Genomic DNA, 12996 nt, shown 5'->3' with positions numbered 1-12996 from the left:
ATAGGAGATTCGTTTTGCGAAGCGCCTCCAAAACGGAAAACTCTTCCGCTAGCGAGTTTTCCGTCTTGCGAGGCATTCGTCTTGCGGGGCACCACTGTATTATTAATCTGAAGGCAGCCCTGTTTAGGGAAGCTTTTAATGTTTAATAGACTATTGTATTTTAATATTCGGTTGGAAGCCGCCCAGAGTGGCTGGGGAAGCCCAGCCAGATGGGCGAGGTATAAATAATAAATTATTGTTGTTGTTGTTGTTGTTGTTATTTCCCCCCCTTTCCCCCATATCGTTTCTGTAATTTTAAGCTTGCAAGGCACTGCCCTATTTGTCACTGTAATAAACCCAGCAGATTGAAGTGCTTCCTATGAAGTAAAATGGAAAGCACTTTTTGGAAAACGTTGTCACAATCCTCTGGATCAGTACCCAGCGCCCTGAGAGTCGTCTCCTGAGCCCTGTTCCTTTTGACGTGGGTCTTACAACCTGGCACCGTCCCCGCCTTTGATCACGCCCCGCAGGGAGCCGCTGGCCACGCAGTCTTTCTGGAGTTTCCGCGCTGTGTGCCAAAAAGTGCCACAAGCGTCAGACTCGACCCGGTTTGCCCCGTGTTGGCGGCGAAACCTGGTGTTCCGGGGTGCAGGCCAGCCGGACCATTCTGGCAACAGGCCAGAATCAGAGGGACGAAAAAGTCTGGGTGAGAGAGGCAAGTCGAAATGGTTGCGAGGGTTTTTGCCACCGTGGCTAACCCTGTTGGGTTTTGGCGCTCGGTTCGGCTGGGCGAGATCCGTGTTCCGTGCCATGCTACCCAGAGACAAAGCTTACTGGGAGGCCTATGTAAAGTGGGGGTATTTTGCATCCCACCTCACAAGTAAAGCCACGTTCGCAGTGTTTAAAGCGCTGTGCTACCATGGCTCTCCCCCCCCAGTGGATTCTGGGAACTGTAGTTTTCCAAGGGTCCTGAGAGTTGTTGTTGTTGTTTAGTCGTTTAGTCGTGTCCGACTCTTCCTGACCCCCTGGACCAGAGCACGCCAGGCACTCCTGTCTTCCACTGCCTCCCGAAGTTTGGTCAGACTCATGTTCGTAGCTTCGAGAACACTGTCCCACCATCTCGTCCTCTGTCATCCCCTTCTCCTTGTGCCCTCCATCTTTCCCAACATCAGGGTCTTTTCCAGGGAGTCTTCTCTTCTCATGAGGTGGCCAAAGTCTTGGAGCCTCAGCTTCAGGATCTGTCCTTCCAGTGAGCACTCAGGGCTGATTTCCTTAAGGATGGATAGGTTGGATCTTCTTGCAGTCCATGGGACTCTCAAGAGTCTCCTCCAGCACCAGAATTCAAAAGCATCCATTCTTTGGCGATCAGCCTTCTTTATGGTCCAGCTTTCACTTCCATACATCACTACTGGGAAGACCATAGCTTTTACTATATGGACCTTTGTTGGCAAGGTGATGTCTTCTTTTTAAGACGCTGTCTAGGTTTGCCATCGCCTTTCTCCCAAGGAGCAGGCGTCTTTTAATTTCATAATTGCTGTCACCATCTGCAGTGATCATGGAGCCCAAGAAAGTAAAATCTCTCTCTGTCTCCATTTCTTCCCCTTCTATTTGACAGGAGGTGATGGGCCCAGTGGCCATGATATTCGTTTTTTTGATGTTGAGCTTCAGACCATATTTTGCACTTTCCTCTTTCACCCTCATTAAAAGGTTCTTTAAGTCCTCCTCACTTTCTGCCACTTTCTGTGTCATCTGCATATCTGAGGTTGTTGAGTTGTTAGGAGACCGCTATTCCCCGTCAGAACTACAATCCCCAGAGTTCCCTAGGGAAAGCGATAGATCGCTAATCCGCTCTGGGAATTGTAGCTCTAGGAGTGGGATAGGGGACTTCATAACAGCTCTCAGAAAGGGAGCCTTTGGTGTCATGGGCCCAGTCCTGTGGAACTCTCTGCCACTGGATATTTCAGCAGGTTTCAACTTTTTAAACACCTGCTGAAAACTTTTCTATTCCCCCAGGTGCATGCAGGAAATGGTTAACTTGATGCCTGTTTTAGCCTTTGTGTGGCTTTTACTATAAAGTTTCATCTTTGAAATTTGAATATTATTTTTACAAATGAAATATTTTTGCTGTAGGCCAGGTTGATTTTTAAAATTGAAATGCTGGTCTGTAAATATTTTTACAAACGAATGGTGGGCGGATTTGGGGCCTGGTCTCCCAGGTCCTAGCCCGACACTTTAACCACTGCGCAACACTGCCTCTCCCCCCACCCCACCCCGAGAATCCTGGTGGAAAAATATTGTTTAAAAAGATGTAGTCATAGGTATATCAGTGTATTCAGATCTGAATTGTCAAATTGTGTTATTATTGTTATTATGGTTTTTGTTGTGTGTTTCTTTTGCGGTTGATGTTTGTATCGAAAAAATGATTAAATAAATTAATAATAATAATAATAATAATAATAATAAATCATGGGAACTATAGTTTGCCCCCTCACAGAGCCGCAATTCCCAGCACCCTTAGCAAGCTACAGTTCCCAAGATTCTTGGGGCTGGCTTGACTCAGTGAGTTCCCTCCCAAACAGCATCATGCCATCGTCATTATTCCCAGATTATTCTCTGTCTCACCGAAGGGAGAGTATTGTGTCTCAGAAGGATAGGCTTGCAGAGCAGAAGCTGCAAATATTGCCATCTTCTGGAGTGCGGGAAAGTTGCAAACCTGAAGGGGACATTTGTAGAACATTTTGGGGGTGGCGGCATCTTGAATGCAAATACTACTAATAAATTTTATTATTTGTATCCCTTCCATCTGACTGGGTTGGCCCGCCATTCCTTATTTCGCAACAGGACCGAGAAAGGAATAATTAATTCCAGGAGAATTTGCCCATGTCTTTATCTCCGGGGATGGAAGGTGCCAAAATTGAAAAGGAGAATTTGAGCGCTCCTAGAAAACGACCTTGAAAAGAAACTTGGTTCAGGGCAGCCCTGAGACCTCCATGGCCACCGCGAGGTGGCCCCTCCTGCAGAAAGTGCCATTCTATACACGTCTACTCAGAAGTAAGCCTCATTTAGGAGATTTCTCCTACGGAAGTGGTTCCGAAGGCTTTTCGGGCCCTCTCCTCCTTGGTTCCATAAACGCACACCCAGTGCCTCCTGCCCTGTAATAATAATAATAATAATAATAATAATAATAATAATAATAATATATTTATACCCCACCCATCGGGCTGGGTTTCCCCAGCCACTCTGGGCGGCTTCCAACAAATTATGAAAATACAGTGATCTGTTAAACATTAAAAGCTTCCCTAAACAGGGCTGCCTTCAGGTGTCTGGTAGTTGTTCTTCTCTTTGACATCTGGTGGGAGGGTGTTCCACAGGGCGGGCGCCACCACTGAGAAGGCCCTCTGCCTGGTTCCCTGTAACCTCACTTCTCTCAGTGAGGGAACCGCCAGAAGGCCCTCAGAGCTGGACCTCAGTGTCCGGGCAGAACGATGGAGGTGGAGACGCTCCTTCAGGTATCATCCAGCAGTTGGCACAGCCCACTAAGATAACAACAGAACAAAATTCAGAACATAGAATTGTAGAGTCAGAATGGACCCTGCGGGTCATCTAGTCCAACCCCCGGCAACACAGAAGTCGTTCGCCCAATGTGGGGCTGAAGCCAGTAGTTGAAATTTAAAGGTAAAGGGACCCCTGGCCGTTAGGTCCAGTTGCAGACGACTCTGGGGTTGCAGCGCTCATCTCGCTTTATTGGCCGAGGGAGCTAGCGTAAATGTGGCCACCATGACTGAGCCGCTTCTGGCGAACCAGAGCAGCGCACGGAAACGCCATTTACCTTCCCGCCGGAGCGGTACCTATTTATCTACTTGCACTTTTTGGCGTGCTTTCAAACTGCTAGGTTTGCAGGAGCAGGGCCCAAGCAACAGGAGCTCACTCCATCGTGGGGATTCGAACCACCGACCTTCTGATCGGGAGGCTGTCTGGTTTAACCCACAGCACCATCCGCGTCCGTCCGTTAATCCCGGCGAGCTTCCTTTCCAGGAGATGATCTCTGTAATGTCCCCTGTGGCCCCTGACCCGTTCCAGCCAGCGGAAGACGGAGTAGCTTGAAGCCCCAGAGGACAAGATGTGCTGTGCCGGGTATTAATGGCCAGGGAAGCTTTCCGTGCCAGAGAGAATCCCTTTTGGCCTGCACAGGCCTCACTGCGACTTCCTCCAATGGCTCCCTAAGAGGAAATATACTGGCTGCGGAAGCGATGCAGTTACCATAGAAACCAGCAGACATCAAATTAGGGGGTTAATTATGAAGCAGGAGGCCAGTGCTCTGAAGGAGGAGGAGAACGAGCTCAGATTCAAATATCCTTCCACCCTTTCAGACAAAATAAGCTAATTGGCCTCCCTCTTACCTTCGCATCCCGGTGGCTGGTCCCCTTTGGGTAGGGCAGAAGGCCAGGAGATGAAAAGTAGGGGGCGCCAGAGGATGTGACAGGAAGAATCAGCTACGTAAATCTCGCTTTGTCTCCATCCTCTTCCTCAACTCTGATTTCTGTAAGGGCAAGACTGAGTTTAAAGGGGGGGGGGAGGAAGAAACTGGTTGGCAGTATTATTCCCCTGGGTGGTTGGACTTAAGAAGGCAGGCAGCTGCAGGGTGGCTGAAGGCAGGGCAGTGCCCCACATACTGCTGCCATGTGGGATATCTTTGAGGGGAAAAATGGCTAAGAAGCAAATCCTACACAAATCTGGAGTGGAGTCCCTAACACCTGCATTGGCTCGCAGTACATTTCCAAGCACAATTCAAAGTGTTGGTGCTGACCTTGAAAGCCCTAAACGGCCTCGGCCAATATATAGCATCTCCACCCCCATCGTTCTGCCCGGACACTGAAGTCCAGCGCTGAGGGCCTTCTGGCGGTTCCCTCATAGCAAGAAGCCAAGTTACAGGGAGCCAGGCAGAGGGCCACAGGGTCTTTTCCTGGGAGTCCTCTCTTCTCATGAGGTGGCCAAAGTATTGGAGCCTCAGCTTCAGGATCTGTCCTTCCAGTGAGCACTCAGGGCTGATTTCCCTAAGAATGGATGCGTTTGATCTTCTTGCAGTCCATGGGACTCCAGCACCATAATTCAAAAGCATCCATTCTTCGGCGATCAGCCTTCTTTATGGTCCAGCTCTCACTTCTATACATCACTACTGGGAAAACCATAGCTTTAACTAGACAGACATGGACAAAAACCATATCTTATGAGCTTGTTAAAAAATGAGTTGGTGAATGTGGACGGGCTTTGACTGATCTAGGGCCAGCTAGACAATTCTTGGGTCAAGTCCATCCCCTTGGCCCTGGGTAATCTTAAATGGCATATTGACATGTTTCTTTCCAGTTTGAGGTCTGCCTGCCTGCACCTGCTAATTCCAGCCCTCTTAGGGGAAATTGCAAAGACCGCAATGCCTTTGGGACATTTTGCTAACTGCATGCAAAGTGCTCTTCAGCAAAGGCTTGCTAGCGCGGCTGCCAGCTTCTCCTTGAAGCCCGCAGAAGTTTTATAATATCAGACAGACACAGTGTCCTGCATTAATATTAACACCGCTCCCCCATCCTCCAACTTTGAATCTAAATCCCTTTGGAAGCAATTAAAGGCTTTAGTTCAACAGCCCCGGTCATCCCAGAAATCAAAAATCCACGGGCAAATAGCTCCCGCCAACAAAAGGTGGAGATGAGCGGCTGCGCGAGTGCTGTGCATCACCATAAAAACCGAGTTTTATCTTTCTCTAGACAAAACTGCACTGGCAGGAGATTAGGTAGTGGCATGGAAGCAAGGATTTGTAACCCTTCGATTTGCAAAGTCAAGTTCCCGGTTTAAAACCCTCCACTTTCAATCTCTCTGAAACCTCAGCCCCTAGGCGAATTTGCACAGGAATCCCAGGCCGTCGTCGGCTTCTAAGCAAATAAACTTCCGTCTTCACAAGAGTGCTTAATCACTGGGTGGCATTATGCAAACAGGGGGGAATCGCCCCTGGAATTACAGAATTGCAGAATTGGAAGGAACCAAGGGTCATCTAGTCCAACCCCCTGCAATGCAAGAATCTCTTGCCTGGCAAGGGACTCGAACCCACAACCCTGAGATTAAGAGTCTCATGCTGTACTGACTGAGCTATCCCAGGTCATCGCTTTGATGGCTTCTCAAAAGAATTAGACAAGTTCACAGCGGAGGATGCTTCTTCCGATGGCTCTCAGATGGGAACTCCATATTCAAGTCTAGTATGTTGTTAAAATACTAGGCGTTGATGGCAAAGCAACAGGGTGGTTAGTTTGCTGCTGTGTGGGTGGCGCTGTGGGTTAAACCACAGAGCCTAGGGCTTGCCGATCAGAAGGTTGGCGGTTCGAATTCCCTCGACGGGGTGAGCTCCCGTTGCTCGGTCCCTGCTCCTGCCAACCTAGCAGTTCGAAAGCATGTCAAAGTGCAAGTAGATAAATAGGTATCGCTCTGGCGGGAAGGTAAACAGCGTTTCCATGCGCTGCTCTGGTTCGCCAGAAGCGGCTTAGTCCTGCTGGCCACATGACCCGGAAGCTGTACGCCGGCTCCCTCAGCCAGTAAAGTGAGATGAGCGCCGCAACCCAAGAGTTGGTCACGACTGGACCTAATGGTCAGGGGCCCCTTTATCTTTACCTTTTATCTGACCTTCCCTGAGGCACCTGCTGCCTGGCATTTATACAGTGCTTTCAGGAGTTCCAACGCACTTCGTGGGCATTTTCTGGTTGCAGAACTTAACAACAACCCTGTAAGGTACGCCAGCATTCTCAGTCTCATATTGCAAGGTAGGGGAGGCTGGTTCCGAAAGATACCGCTATGCCCCATCACCTGCTCACTACGAAGTGTATTTAAGGGCCACTGGGCAATAAATCTCGTTTGCGTTAATGGGACTGCCTTCAGAGTAAAAATGTGCCGTGTGGATTTTGGCCAGGGACCACAGTCATTGCATGCAATATAACAAAGGGGTCTGCACTCCACAGTGGATTAATCGGTCGGTTTCATTAAGTAAAACCTTTTGATTGATTCAATGGGTGCCACCGATTCCATGGAGGTTTGAAAGCAGAGGTTGGGTGGCCATTTGTCAGGGATGCTTTAGCTGAGATTCCTGCATTGCAGTCCCTTCCAACACGGGAATTCTAGGGTTCTGTGACTGATTAAAAAGGTAAAGGGACCCCTGACCATTAGGTCCAGTCGAGGACGACTCTGGGGTTGTGGCTCTCATCTCGCTTTACTGGCCGAGGGAGCCGGCGTACAGCTTCCAGGTCATGTGGCCAGCATGCGAACCAGAGCAGCACACGGAAACGCCGTTTACCTTCCTGCCGGAGCAGTTCCTATTTATCTACTTGCACTTTGAGGTGCTTTCGAACTACTAGGTGGGCAGGAGTAGGGACCGAGCAACGGAAGCTCACCCCATCGCGGGGATTCGAACTGCCAACCTTCTGATCTGCCCTAGGCTCTGTGGTTTAGACCACAGCGCTACCCCGACCCCAGAGTGACTATGATTTGTTGTCGTTTAGTCGTATCCACTCTTCATGACCTCCTGGACCAGAGCATGACAGGCCCTCCTGTCTTCCACTGCCTCCCGCAGTTTGTTCAAACTCATGCTGGTAGCTTCGAGAACACTGTCCAAGCATCTCATCCTCTGTCGTATCCTTCTCCTTGTGCCCTCCATCTTTCCCAACATCAGGGTCTTTTCCAGGGAAGTCTTGGAGCCTCAGCTTCAGGATCTGTCCTTCCAGTGAGCACTCAGGGCTGATTTCCTTCAGAATGGAGAGGTTTGATCTTCTTGCAGTCCATGGGACTCTCAAGAGTCTCCTCCAGCACCATAATTCAAAAGCATCCATTCTTCGGCGATCAGCCTTCTTTATGGTCCAGCTCTCACTTCCATACATCACTACTGGGAAAACCATAGCTTTAACTAGACGGACCTTTGTTGACTATGATTAGTGGTTTGTTATTTGAAAGGTTTCAGCAACTTCAGTTTAAAAGCATTGATCATTAAATCATAGCAAGGGGAATGACAAAAACACTAACGTTTTGAAATACAGCTAGAAGGGACCCTGGGGTCATCTAGCCCAACCCAAGGAGAGCTGTTGATTCAGCAATTTGAATATTTATGACCTCCCACTTTCTTGTGGTATATCAAGATGGCTTGCAGCATAAATGCAGGGAAGCAATAACTAAATGAGGAGGGAATGGCTCTGCACCTCACATCCCACTGCCCTAAAAACCTGTGAAATGGGCTCACACACGGTCTCCGTTAAAAGTGGCAAGAAAGACCCTTTACCCAAATCGGAGAGGAAATGATGGACAGCCTGGAGGAAGTGATGGACAGCCCTTCTCTGAGGGCTGTCTTTTGCCGCAGTGAAGTAATAAAGAAAGAGGCTTATTCTGACGTTCCTTGCTTCTGAAATTCCTCGGTTGTGTTTTTTTTTATTCAAGAAACTCCCCACCTGGGAACGAAGTAGGGAGTGGAACTGTTTACTCCTTAGACATAAATGAATAAAAGCAATATGTGTGAAGCAAAATGCAAAGCAAACAGCAATATTTACTGCAGGGAAGCAGCTCAGAATGGGAACTTGCACAGGAGGTGGTGGCCCTACTTTTCTCTGGCTCTCAGTCTGGACCTGATCCCACTGCGAGATCACATTCACCCGGTGCTATACCAGCTGCACTGGCTCCTGGTGGAGTACAGGATCAGGTTTAAGGTGCTGGTTTTGACCTTTAAAGCCCTATAAGGCCTAGGAACCTCGTACCTACAGGACTGCCTCTCCTGGTATGTCCCACGGAGGACCTTACAGTCTGCAAATAACAAGGGCCTTTTCGGCTGTGGCCCCGGCCTGGTGGAACGCTCTCCCACAAGAGACTAGGGCCCTGCAGGATTTGACATCTTTCCGCAGGGACTGCAAGATGGAGCGGTTCCGCCTGGCCTTTGGGCAGGATGCAGTTTGACTTACTTTCCTTTGTATAAATCAGTAGAAACAGTTGGTCTTGGCAAGTATTTTTGTTGCTGTCGTTTAGTCGTGTCCGACTCTTCGTGACCCCATGGACCAGAGCACACCAGGCACTCCTGTCTTCCACTGCCTCCCGCAGTTTGGTCAAACTCATGCTGGTAGCTTCGAGAAAACTGTCTAACCATCTCGTCCTCTGTTGTCCCCTTCTCCTTGTGCCCTCCATCTTTCCCAACATCAGGGTCTTTTCCAGGGAGTCTTCTCTTCTCATGAGGTGGCCAAAGTCTTGGAGCCTCAGCTTCAGGATCTGTCCTTCCAGTGAGCAATTCCTCCCCAATAAGTGCCACCTGCCCAGATTTTAATTTGTCTGAAGATGTAGTTTAATTAATTGATGTCTGTTTTTATGCATATTGTGTTGTTTTTAGCCGCTCTGAGCCCGGCCTTGGCCAGGGAGGTCAGGATACAAATAGTAGTAGTACTAGTAGTACTAGTAGTAGTAGTAGTAGTAGTAGTAGTATGTCCTCCCCTCTCCTCCCAAGTAGCCGCAGCTGGATGGACACTGGGGTGGCTGTTCTGATGTTCCTGCCTGTCTCATCTCCTCTTCCCCTGCGGAAGATGAAAAGGGGATCTGAGAGCTGACCAGGAACATTCGGTCCTGAGACGGATTCCCTGTCCCAGTGGCTCATCGGTAGATCCCTAGCAGGGCGAAGCTTTGCTGTGGATGACCTGTGCCTCCATTTGGTCCTCATCGGAGAAGAACTCGGACAGGACAGGACAGGACTGAACCCTCATAGTCAATGTCATCGAAGTTGCTTCCCAACTGATAGCTTGGTCTGTAGTCAATGAGACTCTTAATCTCAGGGTCAAGGGTTCAAGCCCCACAAGTGATTCCTGCGTTGCAGGCAGTGTTAGAAATTAGCCAGGCGCGTTTCACAACTGGTGTGGGTCCAATTGTGACCACGTCGAGACCTCTGGATGCCAGGATGGCGAGTGGGGAAAGCAAAATATCCCTTCAAGAAGGATCCGAAATATTTTCCTTGAAGTTTGAATTGGTATTATTCTGAATTGTTTTGATACTTTTATGTAAACTGCTTTGAGAGTTGTTCTTTAAATATAAAGTGGTGTAGAAATAATAATAATAATAATAATAATAATAATAATAATAATAATAATAATACAGTGATACCTCTGGTTGTGAACGGGATCCGTTCTGGAGGCCTGATCACAACATGAAAAGAGCGCAACCTGAAGCGCAGTATCTGCGCAGGTGCGTGGTGCGATTTGGCACTTGTGTGCATGTGCAAAGCGCGATTTAGCACTTCTGCACATGCGCGAGCGGCAAAACCCAGAAGTAACCCTTTCCGGTATTTCTGGGTCGCTGTGGGATGTATCCTGAAAGAACCTAACATGAAGCAGACGTAACACGGGGTATGACTGTAATAATAATAGTAATGGTAATAATAAATCATCCATCGGGGGGAATGGCACCATTTGGCCATTAGATTATGTATCTGAATTTTCGGTCCCTTCCAACTCTACGATATTTTATTCTATTATACCCGGCAGATTTGCACATCCTATGGTTCTTGTGCCTAGCACTGAGGCAAAGCCAAGAGATATAATCAAAAAGCAAACCCTGATGCCCATTTCAAAGCCGCGAGACCTCGGGATTTCGCTAAATTCCCCTTTTCTGCTGCGATTTTTCTGAAGGCGTGAGATTTCTCGAATCAAAACGAGTTCAAAAAGCCGGCGTTAGAGCAAACGCTGCGCGTGCGCACATGCGTGCAAGTAGTTTTCAGATGATGCTCAGCCTCCTTCTCTCTCTCTCTCTCTCTCTCTTGGCCAATCCTTTTCTCTCCCACTCTGACGGTGATTGCTTCTGCCTGCTGGATGCTTCATAATAATAGCAGCAAGCAGCCGCGTTGCAAAGAGGCAGTTACACCTGCTAGAGAATAAGAGAGCGCGATTATATATGTAGAAAGGGGAGCAGAGAGGACCGTACGGAGGAGGAGGAGAAGAAGAATCAAAGGCAGCGGCGCAGAAGGAGAGAACGGACGGGTGATCTATTCACACCCCTTTTGCAAAGCCATCTCCCCCCTTCCTTTTTTCCCTTTTCTTTTTTTGTGGGTGGCACCTGGTTTTATTTCATTCCCCCATTAAGAGAATTGTGCCGTTGTCGGACGGGCAAACCCACCCCCCGGGAACCGCATGCTGCAGATGGTGAGGACCCTCGCCCAGTTCACAATCGCATTGGAAGACATGCGAGAACTCGGGGACGCTGCGGCTGCAGATGCGACGCTGAGCGCCCCTCCCTCGGCCGGGGGGGCCGCCGAAGAGGGGCAGGAGAAGGCCAGGTGCAGCCCCACCAGGAATGGCACCGCCGAGGTGATGTGTTTGCGCACGGGGGGAGGGCCGGGGAAGGGAAAAGGAAGGCGTGGAAGGGAAGATGGCATGACACCCACACACCCCAGAGCCTTTTTTTAGGGGGGTGGCAAATTGCGTCGTCGGCAAAGCAGCGTTATGGGGCGCCGCTAGGAGAATCTCTAGCCCAGGGTTGCGGCTGCATGCGTTGGGTTGGATGCAACGAACAAGAGAATTGGAGGAATTTCCCCGAGAGGGTTTGCCGAAATGTCCCAGAGATGGCTGGCGCCGTTGTTGTCGTGCCACGGAAGTGTGGGGGGGTGTTTCATCACACACAGAGAGAGCGCAATAACAACAGAGGCACGATCAGGGACGGGTGGGTTTTGAGGGTGCAACAAGGGGGAGATGGCTGGGGGGCAGACGACGGTGGCGGGAGCATCCTTGCCAGGAGAGAGATCTCGGTGACGCAGTGCCATTTCTTTCGGGTTTTAGTGTGGCACACTGCCTGCCAAGGGGGGGGGGAAGCACCTGGTGCTGCCTCCGACAGCTGCCCACCTGTTGGGCTCTCCCCAGGTTCAGCGGGCGATTCTCCAGTACACGGAAGCACCTTGCTTCAAGGAAGGAAGATCCACGTGGAGAGCTTGTGTGCTGGTGGGAATGAGGTCCCCAAACCTGCTTGGTTTTGCTCCAGAGATGAGGTTGCCCTGGGAGGCCTTGGCAAACATGAAATCTCTTTGTTTGTTTTTTTATTCCAGGCAAGCTAAGCCACCCTTAACTGGTATGGGCCTTGCTGCCTTTGCAATGCAGGTTAAAGGTAAAGGGACCCCTGACCATTAGCTCCAGTCGTGACCGACTCTGGGGTTGCGGTGCTCATCTCGCTTTACAGGCCGAGAGAGCAGGCGTACAGGTTCCGGGTCATGTGGCCAGCCTGACTAAGCCGCTTCTGGCGAAGCAGAGCAGTGCACGGAAACGCCGTTTACCTTCCCGCCAGAGCGGTACCTATTTATCTACTTGCACTTGACGTGCTTTCGAACTGCTAGGTGGGCAGGAGCAGGGACCAAGCAACGGGAGCTTACCCCGTCGTGGGCATTCGAACCGCCGACCTTCTGGTCGGCAAGTCCTAGGCTCTGAGATTTAACCCACAGGCAATGCAGTTTAGGGTGATCTCAAATCCTTCTTGTAGACTTGCACTGAGGTGGGGGGTGGGCAGCCAGGGAGTTGGGGAGCTTTTATTTTTCCATGTTGTCTTGACGAAAAACACACCGGGTTTGGCTCTTGGGCTGTTTCGGAGCTGCTTCGCTCAAGAAAGCAGCCTTCAGTCAAGACGCCTGCAATATTTTCATTCGTTTTGATGCTGAAATGTGGGGCAGGGTTGTAATAAGCACCGGGGGCTGAAATAGGGGGCTGGTTGGGGACGAGAAATCCAGCGCATGACGTTTGCGAACCTTTCAAACGTTCTGGAATTTTTCATTATAGCTTCCAAGCGAAACCGTCACTCTTCAACCAGGCCTTAGCATTTTGGGTTGGGGGAGCGGGGGTTAAAGGATTGTTTTGTTCTTGTTTCTATTATGTATCTCAGGTTTTTATTTGGTACTTTTGTGCTGTGAACTGCCCTGAAGTCTTCGGGTGAAGGATGGCAAACAGGGCCTTCTCGGTGGTGGCACCCGCCCTGTGGAACGCCCTCCCACCA

At 49.7% G+C, this 12996-nt stretch overlaps 1 protein-coding gene across 1 annotated transcript in view; it reads left to right on the top strand.

Annotated features, from left to right (window-relative positions):
* ARHGEF17 (Rho guanine nucleotide exchange factor 17) overlaps positions 1 to 12996 on the top strand; it is a 202164-nt gene that overhangs the window by 92378 nt on the left and 96790 nt on the right. The window lies entirely within an intron of this gene.

The sequence above is a fragment of the Podarcis vaucheri genome, assembly GCF_965113315.1.
Source record: "Podarcis vaucheri genome assembly, chromosome: 4".
In the NCBI taxonomy this organism is placed as follows: domain Eukaryota; kingdom Metazoa; phylum Chordata; class Lepidosauria; order Squamata; family Lacertidae; genus Podarcis; species Podarcis vaucheri.
Note: the sequence above shows the minus strand (reverse complement) of the source record. Positions and strands in the feature narration are given on the sequence as shown.